Raw genomic sequence first — 16,092 nt, 5'->3', positions numbered from 1 at the left:
TGACTTTCTTTCCTTGTCACTAAAATAAGCTCCTTGAAGACAGGACTGTATCTTATTCATATCTAGATCACTAGTGCTAGGCACTAGGACATATTCATACATATTCAGTAAGTGCTCATGGAATGGGAGTGTGTCAATCAAAGGTCATTTCTCCAAGTACATTTTAGGTCTTTGGTATGTTCCTCCCAGGCTCTTTAAAATGTGTTCAACTTTGTATTTAGAGACAATTTTCATCTTATAGAAATGCTTTCAAGAGCAGCACAAAGAACTCTTACGTCCCTTATCCCCAGATTTGCCAGCTGTTAACATTTTACTGCAATTGCTTTGGTATTTGCGCTATGATTTTTTTTCAGAACCATTAGAGAATAAATTGCATATTTTATGCCCCTTTATCCCTAAGTACTTCACTGTATATTTCCAAAAAGAATATTCTCTTCCAAAAACCATAGTAAAGTTAAACTTTCAAGAAATTTGACATTGACAGACTTTTGTTTAATCTGTCATTCAAATTCCAATTTTCCAACTGACCCATTAATACCCTTTATATTACTTTCCCCCAGTGCAGAATCCAGTCTAAGAGCAGGCATTACATTCTACCATTCTGTTTCTTTCTTCTCCTTTAATTTGGAACATCTTTGCAGCCTTTTATGACATTGAAAATTTTGAAGAACATGGTGCGGCGCCTTTAAAAATAGGATACTCATCATTTTGAGTCAGCCTTGCCTTTCCTCATGACTGGGTTCAGGTTGTGCATTTCTGACTGGAAAACTGTGGAGGTGATATTGGGTCCTTTGAAGCGTCATACCTAGAGGCACATGGTGTCCATCGGCCCTTCCCTGGTGGTACTAATTTTGATCACTAGGTCAAGGTGGTGTTCAGTCTCTTCACTGTGTAGTTAACATTTTTATCCCTTTCAATTCATCTGCCGTCTGTGAAGATTTCCCAATTCCAACACGCCCTCGACATTTGTCTGTTAGTGCTAGGTATCCTACTCTAAGCAAGAGCCCTCCTTTTCCGCATTGATTACTTTACATCTGCTTATTTTCATGATGGACTCATGCATTCCTATTGCCAATTATTTATAACTCATTACTAGCCTTAACTCTTTTGATGCCTAAATTGTCTTCGATTTGGCCACAGCTATTTCCTGTGTCTTCATGAAACGCCTCCATTATTACGATGAACGCTTCCTTTCTTTCTGGCACAAGATGTTTCAGGTCAGCCCCACCCAAACTCAGCCATTTCTCCTAGGAGCCCTGGTTCCTTTCAGTTCCCTCAGACTCTCAATCTCCACATCCTAGCAAGGCATACTTCCAAGTGGTGAACTCTGGGATGGTTGGTAAGGTACTTTTTGTGCTTTTCTGCTTTGCTTGAATTTGAAAAGTAATGAACACACACACACACACATATGTATTTTCCACAAAAGCCATAAAAATATTAGGAAAGAACCCATAACCACCATCAACCAGACTGCTACCTCCGTGAAAACAACCAAATGGTACCCTCCACCCTTTTCTGGTTCTTTTTCCCTCCTGACAGCACTTCCAAAGACAGAGAGGCAACTGGTTTGGCTCACATCAGATCTGTGGTATGGGAGTCTTGGGAGCCACAGATGGGAACATTGAAGGGAGGTACGGAGCTAACACAGTGCAGAAGTGAAAACATAAGGTCAAAAAGTTAAATGAAACAGGAGGTGTTTTTCCCTCCTTGGGATATGGAAGAGCTTTTTGGTGTAGGCTGCACACAGACGTGACCTTTCAAAGAAAATGGCAGCTTTGCAGCTACTGTAGGATTGGACACGCTCCCAGAGAACAAAGCACAAAACTGAATTACAGTCCCTTTTGGTCAAAGTACTCACTGAACAGAAGTGGTAAGAGTGGGCATCCTCGTCTTGTTTCTGATCTCAGAGGAAGAGCTTTTCACTTTCACCATTGAGAATGAAGTTAGCCGTGGACTTGCCGTATATGGTCTTTATGATTTTGAGGTTAAGAGTTAAGAATGCAACAACAATAATAGAGTTACAGTAATTGCTTACATGTGGATTAACAAACATACCTCAAACAGCTGGTGTGTTGGGAGTTTTTAATCATGAGAGTGTGTTGAATTTTATCAAATGCTTTCTCTGCATCTATTGAGATGATGACGTGATTTTTTAAGACTTCATTCTGTTAATGTGTCATGGCCCATGAATTAATTTTTATATATTGAACCATCCTTGTATCTTAGGGATAAACCCCACTTGGGTCATCGTGTCAGATCATCATAATGGGCTACTGAATGTGGTTTGCTAGGGTTTTGCTAGGGTTTTTATCCTAGCAAATTCACCAGGGAAATTAGCCCGCAGTTTTCTTTTCTTACAGCATCTTTGTCTGGCTTTCATACCGCAGTGATGCTGGCCTCATGAAATGAATTTGGAAGATTCCCTCTTCTTTAGTTTTGAGAAGGGGTATTAATTCTTCCTCGGATGTTTGGTAGAATTCACAAGTGAAGCCATTGGGCTTGGGGCTTTTCTTTCCTGGGAGGTTGTCCTGTATTTTTATCTGCTAAATCTGGCAACTTAACACTGCTGGGGGAAGGAGGATTGAAGGGCTTCCTGGAGAAGGAGACATCTAGGAAAAGAAATAGACAAATGAATGTGTATATCTGGAACGATGGGTAGAAAGTGTGGAGTTCTGGGGAACTTCCCTTCCCCCACCCCAACAAGGCCTCTGGAAGTTTTCTATCTCTCAGTCACCTGAAAAGGGTGAGATTATAATTATAATAATAATTATAACCTCTATCACTGAAACATTTGTCATGTGTCAGATATCATTAGTTTATGACATTCATGCCAAATTCTCTGTATTCTCTTTCAACATTTCTCTGAGGCAGGTGTTCCCATTTTCCTGATGAGAAAACTGAGGCTGAGAGAGTCAATGTGATTTTTCCAAGGCTAACCAGGTTGTGATAGAGCCAGAATTCACATTCAGGTGGGTTTGGTTGCAAAGCTTACAAGGGCAAATGTTGTTTAGATTGCTTCTAGCCCCACAGAAGACCTGGATATTTGGGGGGATGGACTTGAAGCAGTGTGGAGTCAGGCTTTTGACTCTCCCTGAACTTCAGAATCTGAACTCCATGATCCACGTGGCACTGTCTTTCTCTGCTCCAGAGGTGCTTCTGAACTGGAGAAGACGCTTCTTGACCCAGACTGGTGTAAGCCATGTGGTCCATCACGGGCCTGGCCCAGCATGGTCAGGCAGAACCGGGAAATAAGGCTAGTCCCATTTCTTTGATCTAACAGAGTTCAAGTGAGGCCAAGTCAAGAGTGGCAAGTCAGGACAGAAGTTTCCTTCAGGTACAGAGAAGTAAAAAGGAAGGGTTGGGGGCTGTTCACATGGTGGGCGAGAAGGTGGACTTCAGAGGCTGAGGTCAACGGAGGTCTTTTATCTACCACTTCTAGCTCACGGCTTTGGACAAGTTATTTGAAATCTCTGAGCCTCTGCTTCCTTGTAAACAACAGAGTTTAACGTAAGTACTTGCTGTGATGGTTCTGATGATCTCATGAGATAACACTGATAGAGCTGTCCAGCAGGCTTTGCAAATGGTCGCCACCACAGCCATCATTGTCAGTGAGGATGGTCATTACTGCTGTTAAAAAGTGGGGAAGGGGCTCCTGGGTGGCTCAGTGGGTTAAGCCTCTGCCTTCCACTCAGGTCATGATCTCAGCGTCCTGGGATCGAGAGAGTCCTGCATCAGGCTCTCTGCTCAGCAGGGGCCCTGCTTCCTCCCGCACCAACCACCTGCCTCTCTGCCTGCTTGTGATCTCTCTATCAAATAAATAAATAAAATCTTAAAAAAAAAAAAGTGGGGAATACTGAGCTGACTTATTCTGGAAACGTGACTCTCTGCATTGCTTTCTCTCCGTGTTTATTAATCACTTACAAATTGATGCCAGGCCCTGGGCAAAGAGGAACAGGAGAAACTCAAGGTCCAGCGGGGGAGACCCATGAAAGAGGCAGACTATACAGAGTGAGCGATTGCACAGGAGTGATGGACTCAGGTCAGCAAGACCCTGGAAGAGTCAGAAGCACGGCTTACTGGTTCACACCACTGAGAGGCACAGGGGGAGCCTGGCTTCATGGCTTGCAGCCCTCCAGAAAGGCAGGAGGCAGGAGCTCATGCCAGGTCGCCATGAGTCCATCTCTCTACATCTCTCAGTTACAGCTCCCTGTGTGTTTCTTTCATTCTCAAGCATCTCTCTCCAGGTTACATTCCACTGGCTTAAAAACCCTCCCTAGAAGAGAAGTCTTTTTGCTAAAGAGTAATGATGACATTTCCAGCACAGAGTCTTTGGCCTGCATTGGGTGCATGCCCATCCCTGAGCCATTCATGGTGATTGTGGACCCCCCACCCCCACCCTACAGATTCAGAGAGTACAGTGATCCCACCTGGTAATGATAGACCATATAGTCCATTTTCCAAAGGGAAACTGAGTTATGGTCATGAGAAGGGGGAATGGACACTAGGTAAGCAAAGGCAGCAGGTGTATGCTCCTGGAATTATGGAAAGGTGGCCAATGAAAGCTTCCAGAATGAAGGGGTCCCTGTTTAAAACCACAGAGGCATGAAAGTGTGCCTTGTCTGAAGAACGACAAATAGAAGGGAAAAGCAAGGAGTTGGGAATGCAAAGGTTCAGTGATGTTTTCAGAGAATTTCATTTTTCCAAGTGTTGTCATTTACGTTTCCTTCTTTGAGCCTCACTTGGACCACCTGGTGAGGAGAGTCAACTCTGGTTTTCTCACCTGTAAACTGGAGATATTTATGTCTATTCTAGAAGGGGTCCAGCAGCTCCCACTGTTGCTAAGTTCAGGAGCTGTAACAACCATCACTGGTCTCTCTTGCTGGGTCCCCACTTTGGTAAATGGTTCTTTTGTCAATGTCTCTGCTGTTACCTTCTTGGTGTGTGTTAGCCATGTCGTGGGCGGGGGGGGGGGGGGGTGTTTGATGAATACAACAACATATACATTTGGGAATAATGTACAGTAGAATTGGTCCCAAAAAACCCAGTTGTTTCTTGGGGCTGGAGGGGAGGACTCCCACCTCATCTTCTCCCAGCCCGGAGAAAGGGGTAATTAAATAGTGCTTACATGAATCGTGCAACGTGGCGGCCAACAGTCAGCAGAGAAAGAAATGATTGCAGGCTATTTGTCACCACCAGGCTCCCCATGATTTGTAATACAAGGCAGGCCTCAACAGGAACCATTTATTTTAGCTTCATCATTCCCTCCTCTTAATGATGTTTACTTTGCAGAATGCTTCTCATAATTTTCTTTCTTTTTCTTTTTTTTTTTGCCACTGCATCCTCCTGTCAGCGTCCTCCTTTGTGCCAAGAGTACAAATAGCTCAGAGATTCCAACTTCCTCAGAAGAAATGTGACTTTATTAATAGCCTCTCAAATGGGACTTTCAAATTCACCTGTAGGACTAAATAAGAACCTGAGAAATATTGGAGAAAGATGGATGAATGATTCGGCCCAAACAGATACTAGAAAATCATGGTCAAGCTACTTCTCTAACAGTAATATTCAAAAGCTGCTGATTCCTTCCAGCTATTTTTCCTCTTGTCCATCCATCCATTATATAACCACTGGGTGCTAAGGAACGAGGCTGGGCTCTAGAGATACAGTGATGAGCAGGACAGGCAGGTCTGCACGGAATTTATGGTCCAAAGGGACAGTGAGAACATTAAATGGTCACTGTGCAGTATCAGGTCTAAATAGGTAGGAACAAGGCATTGAATGTGTACATTAACACAGGCACTGCAGGCAACCCAGAAGGGAGGGCCAGCAACGGCTTTCCAGAAGAAACAATGTGGAAGCTCAGTCTGGAGTTGAGAAGGAATTAGCTCAGTGAAGGTGGAGGGGTGCACTGGGCAGTAGGAACAGCATTTACAAAAACTTCAAGATGCAGAGCTGGCTTTCTATATCCCATCACATTTCCAGTAGTGACTTGTCCACTGGCCTGCATTTTGATGTCTCTGGCTAGATTCCAGAAGCAGGCTCCAAAGACTTCAGCTTTCTTGCAGTCCACCCTTCTCACTTGGGTCAGGCCTCCCACCTTCAGCTGCATCTCCAATCGCATCACAGCTCTGTTCGGACATATCGAGGCTGTCCACGTTTTATCTGTAATCTACCTTTGTGATTTAGGTCCTACTACACGTTCCATGCCCTCTCTGCACATTATTCTTCTAGTGTCTTAGGCCTGGTTTCTGTGCCTTCGGTTGAGCTCTTCCTGTCGCCTGCACTGGCCTCGTCCCTACATAGCTGTGTTAGTCAGGGTCCCAGCACACACGGTACACTCAGACTCAGTGGCTGAGAAATATTAAAGAAGAAAACTATTTTCATAGATGTGTGCAATGTTTAGAGAAACCAGCATGGGGCAGTATAGTACTCACAGCCTTCCATCACCACCTCCAGCCAGAAGGATCAAGAGATGGGAAGATGACCAGATACCGAGGCCAACCAGCTTAGGTTTTTCCACCCTCCTATCACCTACAAGATCATGGGTGTCAGCCAACCAGAAGCCAGAGGCAAAAGTGGTGCAACCACAACTCGTGCAGGTCAGCCTTCTCAGACTTGAGCAGGGTAGAAGGGAGTGCTGAGAAGACTCAGAGGGATAAACAGAGAACAAGCACAGACACCTTCCCCTACTTCCACCACTCGTCTCAGCCTTTTCAAAATTAGATCCATGAATCAAGATCCAACACAAACGCCGACTCATCCGGGATTCCTCCCTCCTGAGCCACTCAGTGCCCTGCAGCTAGAAGTACTTTTCCTCAACCCTGAACGTGCCCAGTACCTTCTCAGGATCCCTACCGTGGCACTGCTCATTTTGCACCTTACTCCCCCGTGACTTCTATGCTTGTGTCTTAGGTTGGGGTCTCTCAAAGTAGACGCCGAAATGAGAATTTGTGTCAGGCTCACCTCAGGAAGTGTTCTCAGGAAGAACTGGTAGGGAGGCTGGAAGAAGAAAGGAACCCTTGCCAAGCTAGGGTCTGACTCAGTGCTGTGTGGGAGGTCCAGGCTTGGTACACATCTGCCCTTGGAGTTGACTCCATCAGGGGCAGGTAGCAGCCTAGAGTGACTCCCACACCAGCCAAACACTGGTCAGGGACTTCTAGTTCTCTGAGCTCACAGGCAAAGTGGCTCTGGGAGCCTGTTGTCAGAGGCTGACAGAGGGATGTAGATGCTGGCTGGTGAATGCAGACATTCACTGGGGTCTGACATGGACAAAAATGGCGAAGGAATTAAAAGAGTGGGGGAGGGGCAGCACCGATAGTTCTGAGTATTGTGTATGTTATTATGAGTTATGAGTATATGTTATTACTCACATCTCCTCTCCCTTCTTAGATAGTCAGCTTCTCTAGGGTGAGGACTGGAGTCATCTCTGTAAAACCCTATGTATTTTTGTAACATCAATATCGAGCAACAAGGCCGGCCCTGTGGGTGTGTGACTTAGGCAGCTGCGTGGCTCTCAGAAGGACCCCCTGCTCGGTGTAATGTTCTACTGTCACCATTTTGAAATTCTTACTAATTGCTGAACAAGAGTTCCACGTTTCTATTTTGCACCGGGCCCCACAAATTATATAGCTGGTCCTGCCTAGCACGGAGTGGGCATTTGATACGTGTTTTGTGAATGGAGGAAGGACGCCTGGCATCCATGAGACTGTCAGGAAATGTAGCCTAATGGGTGTATGAGAAGGAACTGTTGTCTTTATGTCTTCAGGTACAAAAAATAAAGAAGGTGGTGTAGGGTCTTGCCATCTGACTCCCAGCTACTGCTTCCCCCAGTCTTCACACCTCTCTAGGCCCCTAGTGAGGTGTGGGTAGGACTTGTTTACTTCAAGTCGCTATTTATTTTTCTCTTCTCCGGAAAATTTTTGGCATCAGGCAGCCTCAGGGTAACGCTATTTTTATTTCCCCAGCAGAATAATTAAATTTAGGTTCAGTTGCTCTTCCCTAGCCGAGAGACTGTGGACAAAATTGGATGAAGAGGTTGCTGCGAAAGGCTGGTCAGGAAGCGTTCCAGGGAGACTGCACACCTTGATCTGGAACACATTTGCTGTGGATCCACATGCGGAGCGGGGGAGCAAAGGCTTTGCTAAGATCAGTCAGCCAGACCTGTCTGCTGTGTAGGGCCACCACACATATATCTTAGAATTGCAGAACCGGTTGGAGCTGGAGGAATGATCATCTGGACCAGGGATCAGCAAATTATAGCTCCCAGGCCCAATCTGGCCCAATGCCCAAATTTGCAAATAAAGTTTTATTGGAACACAGCCACTGCCATTCACTCTCGAATTGGCTATGGCTGCTTTCACGATACAACAACAAAGCTGAGCCGCTGTGACAGAAACTGGATGGCATGTGAAACCGATAATATTTATTATCTGGCCCTTTATAGACAAAGTTTGTTGAGCTTTGACCTAGACAAGAAGCCCTCAAAGAGTGTTACGTCAACACTGATAGTCCTTCAGGGTTATTCTAATGGCCTGGAATCAAGTCTTCCTTTCCCACTTAACTTGAAGTTGAGCTCAGTTTTGTATTGAAATCTTTCTTTTACTGCCATAACTCAAAGAAAATGAGTCAAAAATAGGGAGAATTGATAGAGACCCATGGTCTCATTGGCCACTCCTCGTCTTGAGTCCCATCACACAGAATGATAGCCTTTCCCTGCATTTACCACACATGTTCTTGCTTTCTCATATGTGCTGCTCCTCTTCTTGGAAGAAATGGCCTGTTTTATCTTCTCTACTTCGTGATTTCCAATTATGAATCATCTTCTAAAGGATTCCACGAAATGCCTAGAATCATCACTAGGCAGATTACCCAAGACATCCGCAAGTAATTCTTGAAGTCTCATGATATGCAAAGTAGTGTTCTTGGTGCTAGGTATCGGGGGAAGGGGTTTTCTCAGTCAGGAGACCTCCCCAAAGGAGACCCTAATTGAACAAGGACTGGTGTGCAGGAAGCTTATAGACAGGCAATCCCAGGACACAGAAGTGAGGAAATTAGGAAAGTGAATTAAGGCAAGGAGAAAGGACAATAAAGATGTGTCCTTGGGTAGATGACCACTGTGGGTAACTCAAGAACGGGGGTCCTTCTGTGGGACTTGTCTCATAATCATTGGGTGGGAAGACTGGAGGATACAGCCATGGACGTCCCCTGACTGTTGACTGAGAGTTGCCCCTGAGGTTTGAACTCTGCCACATGCTCTAGTTTCCCCTGTCTGCTACAGAGCAAGCTCCCAGGGCTCCAGGAAAGAGAGGCATGTGTACCTGAGGTGGGAAGTTGTCAGTGGGCTGAAAATAGTCTCCTGAGATTACAGGTGAACTCAGGTGTGCTGAGAAGATATGGGCTGAGTATCAGCATTATCTGCTACAGGGTAACACTCCAAATATTTAACTTGGGGTGGGGTGGGGGGGTGCATGAGTGGCTCAGTTGGTTAAGCAGCTTGACTCTTGGTTTCAGCTCAGGTCATGATCTCAGGGTCCTGGGATTGAGCCCTGCCCAGGGCTCTGTGCTCAGCGGGGAGTCTGCTTCAGGATTCTCTCTCTCCTCCTGCTCCTCTCTCAAATAAATGAATAAATCTGAAAAAAAAAATTAAACTGGTACAGCATAAGCACAGACTCTTCAGAACAGATGCTGGTTGTGAACATGTTCGTGAGTGCAAGCCATCCGCCATCCTAAAGGTGTACACAGGAAGAAGAATCTGAGTTTTTAGGCAGAGCTGCTCCAGGAACAACTGGTGGGATTTCCACAATGACTTGCTCTTCTTCCAGCACTTTTAGCGGCAGCCCCAAATGACTCAGAACAGTTGAAATGAAGATCAGAGTTGGTTTTATTTGTGGCCTCAGGCCGCAGACGAAAGCCTCTCAGCCCAATTACCCTCTCCACCTTAATTTAAAAAGGATTCCAAGAGTCAAGAAACCTCAGTTCACTCACACATGGTCACCTCAGAGATTAGAAATGATTTTCATTCTTCCCCTCTCTTCCCATCCCGGCTTCAGAGAAGGGGGTTGGTGGCAGGAAATCTAGCGGCAAGAACGCACCAGCCCCATTACTATGCAACATAATGTCTTCCTATTCCACGCGTGCTTTTCACAGGGAATCAAAGCCTTTTTCTTGAAGACCAAAGTGTCAGAAAAATTGAAGTTCCTTTAGAAACCTCCTTGTGGTTCACCTTTCCCCACTTTTAATTTCGTTATTGATTTTCATTAAGCCCTTCAGAGGCCCCCAGTACCTACAGCTTTTTTTCCTTCAAAAAGAGATTTTCAGAAAGCAGCCAGTGTGCAGGCTGGTAGGGATGCGGCATTCTTGCAGCCAAATACACCCTTGCCCTGACTCCGAAGCCTCTGTCGCTCCTGGTAAAAGGCCCATAAATTTCCCAGGGTTCATCTGCCCCACCTCGGGGTTCACATCTGTTTGAGGTCAAAGTATACCCTTAAGGAAAGAAGGACAGAATACTGGAATGAGAAGTAGAAGAAGCTGGTGAAGTTACTCTGCATATAAAGATAAATCATTGAATTCTAGAATTACAAATAAACACATGCCTTGAAAAAAAAATGGCGGGGCTGGTCTGAGGTCCACAAATCAGCAAGATGCAGAAGCGGTGATCACGTGGTTCTGCTTCCAGATAATCACAGCTGGTGGGTGGTTCCAAGTTCTGGGCTCCTCTGTCTTTTTTTTTTTTTTTTTAAGATTTTATTTATTTATTTGACAGAGAGATCACAAGTTGTCAGGCAGTCAGAGAGACAGGAGGAAGCAGGCCCCCCTCTGAGCAAAGAGCCCGATGTGGGGCTCTATCCCAGGACCCTGAGATCATGACCAGAGCTGAAGGCAGAGGCTTTAACCCACTGAGCCACCCAGGTGCCCCTGGGCTCCTCTGTCTTAAGGGATCGTCCACTCTCTGTGGGCTTGACCGGCTCTTACCAATAGGGACATTTCAGGGTCTGCGCCTTTGATCTCGACTGCTTATTTGCCGGTTCTCAGCTAAACCAGAGTGAGCGCCATCTTAAACTAACTCTAAATCTTCATTCTCACCAATGTTTAAAGTGAGCACAGTCTGTTGTAATAAGACCCAGCTCACCCATCCAACATTAGAGAGCACTGCGTTTTTTTGTTTTTTGGTTTTTTTTTGTTTTTTTCCAGTATGACATTGACCTGCATCAAGGACTCGTTAATTCATGTATCTGTTCCTTCAAGGTTCACCAAGTAGCTACTATGCTCTACGTGCTGTTCTGGTGTTCAGGATACTATAGAAGACAGGCTGGGCTCCTGCTTTTAGAGATCTGACAGGCCAGGAAATGGCCACATGAATTATGGGTTTATGTGGCACTTACAAAACATGTATAAAGCATATGTGCCTGTTTTTAACCTTAAAAACATGGACAAAACATCTGCTTTTTTGTTCTTTTCTCTCTCTCTCTTTTTTTCTCTAGGACATCTTTGGCTCACTGACATGGTAGCCTTCCATGTCATGAGCTTCGCCACCGATGGCCAAGGTCAAAAGGTAGCAAAGAGAAGAGAAAGAGACAGATTTTTCAATAATTAAAATTTGTCTGCTCACTGGCACCTTGTTATAATTTATAATTTTCTTTTTAAAAACTCTTGGTTTGCACAAAAGACTATCAGAATGGGAAGGAACTTTAGGCAACACCTGGTCACAGTGCCCTTTTTCACTAAGGGAGAACCTGAGGCCCAGAGAGGAGGGGAGCGGCAGCAGGACTAGGAGGGACACTCATGACTGTGACACCACATCAGCATTTCCACCACGGTCCCTGGCATGTGGTAGGGAATCTTCCCACCGTTGGGAAGAAACCCTTCCCTCCTTCCTTGGCCTCCCGCTTGTCATTTGCACATTGTTCAAGGAAGACCATCGTGCAGTGTGCACGGATGCAAAAATTCCATTTCCTTCCTCCAAAGGAAGAAGTCCCTGAAAAATTAAACCTAGAAGACATAGGGAGGCAAGGAAAAACATGTTGTATTGTTACTGCTTCTCTGCTTTAGCTCTTATTGAGTCCTTTTGGGTTCTGGAGCAATGTGTGGCAGCTGTGGCTGTTTCCTCTTCCTTCTTCCCTTGGAGGAGAGTTTGTTGTAATCGGGTACGACCCTCAATCATGGAGATGCTCTTCGTGAATTCCCACTTATGTGATTATAGAAGGGAGTCGGACCGCGGCACAACACAGGCGTGGGGTGCGATCCTGCCCCTTATTGCTATGGGACCCAAAGTAACTTGCTTGACCTCTTCAATTTCATTCTCTTGTGTGAGATGGAGATGATCGTGCCAGTATCTCACAGGTGTTTAGGGGATTAGGTAAGGGACCATACGGCTGTGCTTGGGTGTAATAAATGCTCTGTTGGGGGCAGCCGCTGATAACAATGATAGCAATTTGTCTAGAATCAGAGAAAGCAGAAAAGAAGACACAGGGGCACCTGGGTGGCTCAGTGGGTTAGGCCTCTGCCTTTGGCTCAGGTGGTGATCTCGGGGTCCTGGGATTGAGCCCCGCATCAGGCTCCCTGCTCAGCGGGGAGCCTGCTTCCCCCTCTCTCTCTGCCTGCCTCTCTGCCTACTTGTGATCTCTGTCTGTCAAATAAATAAATAAAATCTTTAAAAAAAAGAGAGAGAGAAAAAAAAAAAAAGAAGGCACATGTGTTCAGGCTGCCTTCGTATCCCTGAAGGACTCATGTGACTCTCAGTCTCAGTCAGAATCTCCCAAATTGCAATTGGAGAAAACACGAGGCTCCCTCAAAAAACGGGGAGGGCTTTCTCAGAGCCACACAGCTGGTGGTGGCCGAGCTTGGATGAGAGTCTGGGATCTCTGTCTGTCCGGTCCACTTGTCTGGGTCAATAATTTCTCTAGGGACAGAGCCCTCCCAATAACACAGTCTGAACCCCCACACAGAGCGGGGGAAATCAAGACCACCGGGAACCTCTCTTTAGGTATAGTTGTCAGCAAATGACTGGGAAAAAACATCAGCGCCTTCACAATTCCTTACATTCAGAATTGTGGCTCAGATATCGAAAACTTGTAACAAGATTGCATGGTATTCCTCAAGTGTGCTGGGGGTGGGGGGTGGGGAGAGAAATGCCCAGACCCACTTTCCATCACGACACTTTCCAGATTTGTACCCCCAGAGAATCAAAGAGAGGTGTGAGTCCATGTGGCCTGGAATGGAATTAGAGGAAAGGAGAATGGCGCAATAAATATTTCAGGCCCGAATTCTCTGGGTCACGGTCTCCCCCTGTCCATGGGCAGGGCCACCCTTTTTGGGTTCAGCAGACTGGTCTCCCCAAGAGCGCTCATTAGCTCTACTGACGCTGAAGGTCAGCTGATGAGCATGACTCCTGCTGGTTTTCTTCCAGCCCTTTTCCCCTTTCTTACAAAGGACTATTTAAAGCACGATTCCTGATCTCATACTTGGACCCATTTTTAGACACTAGAATAAAGAAAATTAGGGGTTCTAGGACTGGGTATGTTTCTGTCACACTCACCAAATTGCAAGGGTACTTGCAGCTCTCGGATAGGAATATTTTAACTATATTTAATCACAGGAAAACTTCCCAGGAAGGCTCAGGTTAGCTCCTTTCATACAGTGACAATGCAAGAAAGGCTTCACTTAGAATAACAAATGAGATTATTCCGTCAAGACGCTTTTCCTGAGCCCATACCTGAGAAGCAAATAACATTATCTTCTAGTCCAAGTTATAGATTTTGATTTAGAGGTTTTTGTTAATTTCCCTTGTCAATCATGTCTTCCCCAGCCCCTCCCTTCTTTCTTTGAGAACGTGCCCATATTCTTTGCAAAGACTCCGTTCCCACAGTCCCTGCTTGTGTGGGCGTGTAATTTGCTTCTCTAAATGCAGGCAACTAGATCAAAAGTCCCTACTCAAACGCAGACAATCAGATTCCCTCTCTTGGGGATTGGGATTGGGTTTCTGAGCTGCTACGGAGTATCTATTGAGCATTTAGAGAGAGAGGTGAGATTAGCAATGGGGACATTGTATTTGCTCTTGTGCCAAGAAGCAGAAAGAACTGGTCAAGAGATGGAGATAAAAAGGGGGATAGAGATAGGCATAGAAATGAGAATGAGGGAGCATGGGTAGGGGGAAGGGAGGATGAGAATGCAGAATAATGACAGATGTAGACAGACACAGAGACAAGAAACCAATTAATCTAAGAGAAACTAAGCACAAAATCTTGGCCTTGCTTTCTATTACTGTTTCCAGTATTTTGTGCACATTAATTGCATTCTCTGACCTTTCATTTCATTATATGCCCCTGTGATAAACACAAGCCTTCCTTTGTGTGTGTGTCTATGTATGTCTGGGTGATGGAATGGGTTTTGTTCCTCGCAATCAAGAAATCCCAAGACAGATTTGCGTTTATCACCTCACCTCCAATGAATGACCAGTAACATTCAAGATGTCACCTCTGTCTTCAGAGTAGAACTCGTGGTTCTGGGACTAACACCAGGAAGGGAGAGAGGCCTTTACGATCTAGTGTCTTCTCATCATGCTCTTTGATTTCTCTAAGTGCTTCACGTGCTCTGGCTCTGTTTTCATTCTTTGCATCGAGCTAAAATAGATTCTATAATTGATATCCTCCTTAGAGGAGCGTGACTTTCCATCTGGGGTGGATTTTCAAAAATTCTTACTTGGATCCCGGAGTGTTGGAACGGCTCCAAGATTCCTCATCACACCATTGGCCAGCACGTCTTTTTCCCTTCTCTGAAAGGTGTGAATTTGACCTTCTCATTGGTCACCAAAATTGCCATATTCAGCTACTTGTGACTAGGATACAAAGGGCTTTGAGGCAGAGCAGCCCACAGAGTTCTATTTGAGGGATGCCAAATGGTTCCCCAGGACCCAGCTGGTGCCTCTTTCTTGCACCATGCCTGAAATGTGCACAGTTATTTCTGTTGAATTATAATATTATTGCTAACGATGAAGTCTAATATTAAAACAAAATTAGCAATGCCCACAGAGAGGACAGAAAACTCTCAAACTTGCCAGGTATGTGACTTTGGGAAAATCAAAACCTCTCAGTTTCCTCATCTATAAGATCATAATACTAATACCTACCTCAGAGGGTTGTTATGGAGGTTAAATGAGTTATTATTTGTAAAGCCCCTAAAAGGGTGCCTGACACTTAGCATGAGTCCTGTTGAACACTTGCACTTCCTCTTAAAATGGTGATAGAAGGTAACGTCTGGAGCTTTTTCTTACACTTAGAATGTCTGAGGTTTGAAAAGTGGAAAGGGCCAAGGGATTGGGTCTTGGTGGGTTGGGAACACTACAGGATGAGACCAAGGGTCAAGGTCTGCCGCCTGAAAGGGGTTCTTCACATGTGTATGTGAGGCTTACAGTGTTGAGCTAGGAAGAAAAGGCAAGATAAGGGGGAGGGATTTTGGAAGTTATAGTAATTTTAAATGAGTAAATGTCTTTGTGGAAGTCTGTCTTGAAGGCTCAGGCACTGATGTGTGTGTATGTGTGTATATTCAAAGTCAGGAACACAGGCATGGACATAGGGGATGTGTGTCCTTGAAACATACCCGCTTTTAGAAGATACTCTCAGAAAGTTGTTGGTTGGCAACAAAGAGTTGGCAAACATTGCGAGGATATTGGGGTGTTTTGGTTTTAAGTCGTGGTTATTTAGGTATAATTCACATACAGTAAAATTCATCCTTTTTACTTAGTATACAGTTCTAAGAGTTTGAAAAATGTGTACAGTCATGTCACCACCACCACAATCAAGATATAAAACATTGCCATCCCTCCTGAGAGTTCGTTCGTGCCCATTTGTGAACAACTTCACTTCCCTCCCACGGTTTTGGCAACCACTAATCTCTCCTGCCTCTGGGTAGTTTTGCCTTTTGTAGAATGTCAATAAAGTTTCTCTGACCTTTGAGCCCATGTCAGGTAATGAACTCTTCTAGTATCCTAATGCCCTTATCATGGTTATAGTTATACTGTATTTGCAATTGACTAATACAGTGTTAAATGTCCACCTCTTCTGCAAGACTTCTGTAATCATGTCTGAGGGTACAGATTAT

The sequence above is a fragment of the Lontra canadensis genome, unplaced genomic scaffold (assembly GCF_010015895.1).
Source record: "Lontra canadensis isolate GAN:19392208 unplaced genomic scaffold, GSC_riverotter_1.0 scaffold34, whole genome shotgun sequence".
In the NCBI taxonomy this organism is placed as follows: domain Eukaryota; kingdom Metazoa; phylum Chordata; class Mammalia; order Carnivora; family Mustelidae; genus Lontra; species Lontra canadensis.
The sequence above is the reverse complement of the archived record's forward strand: the minus strand, read 5'-3'. Positions refer to the sequence as shown.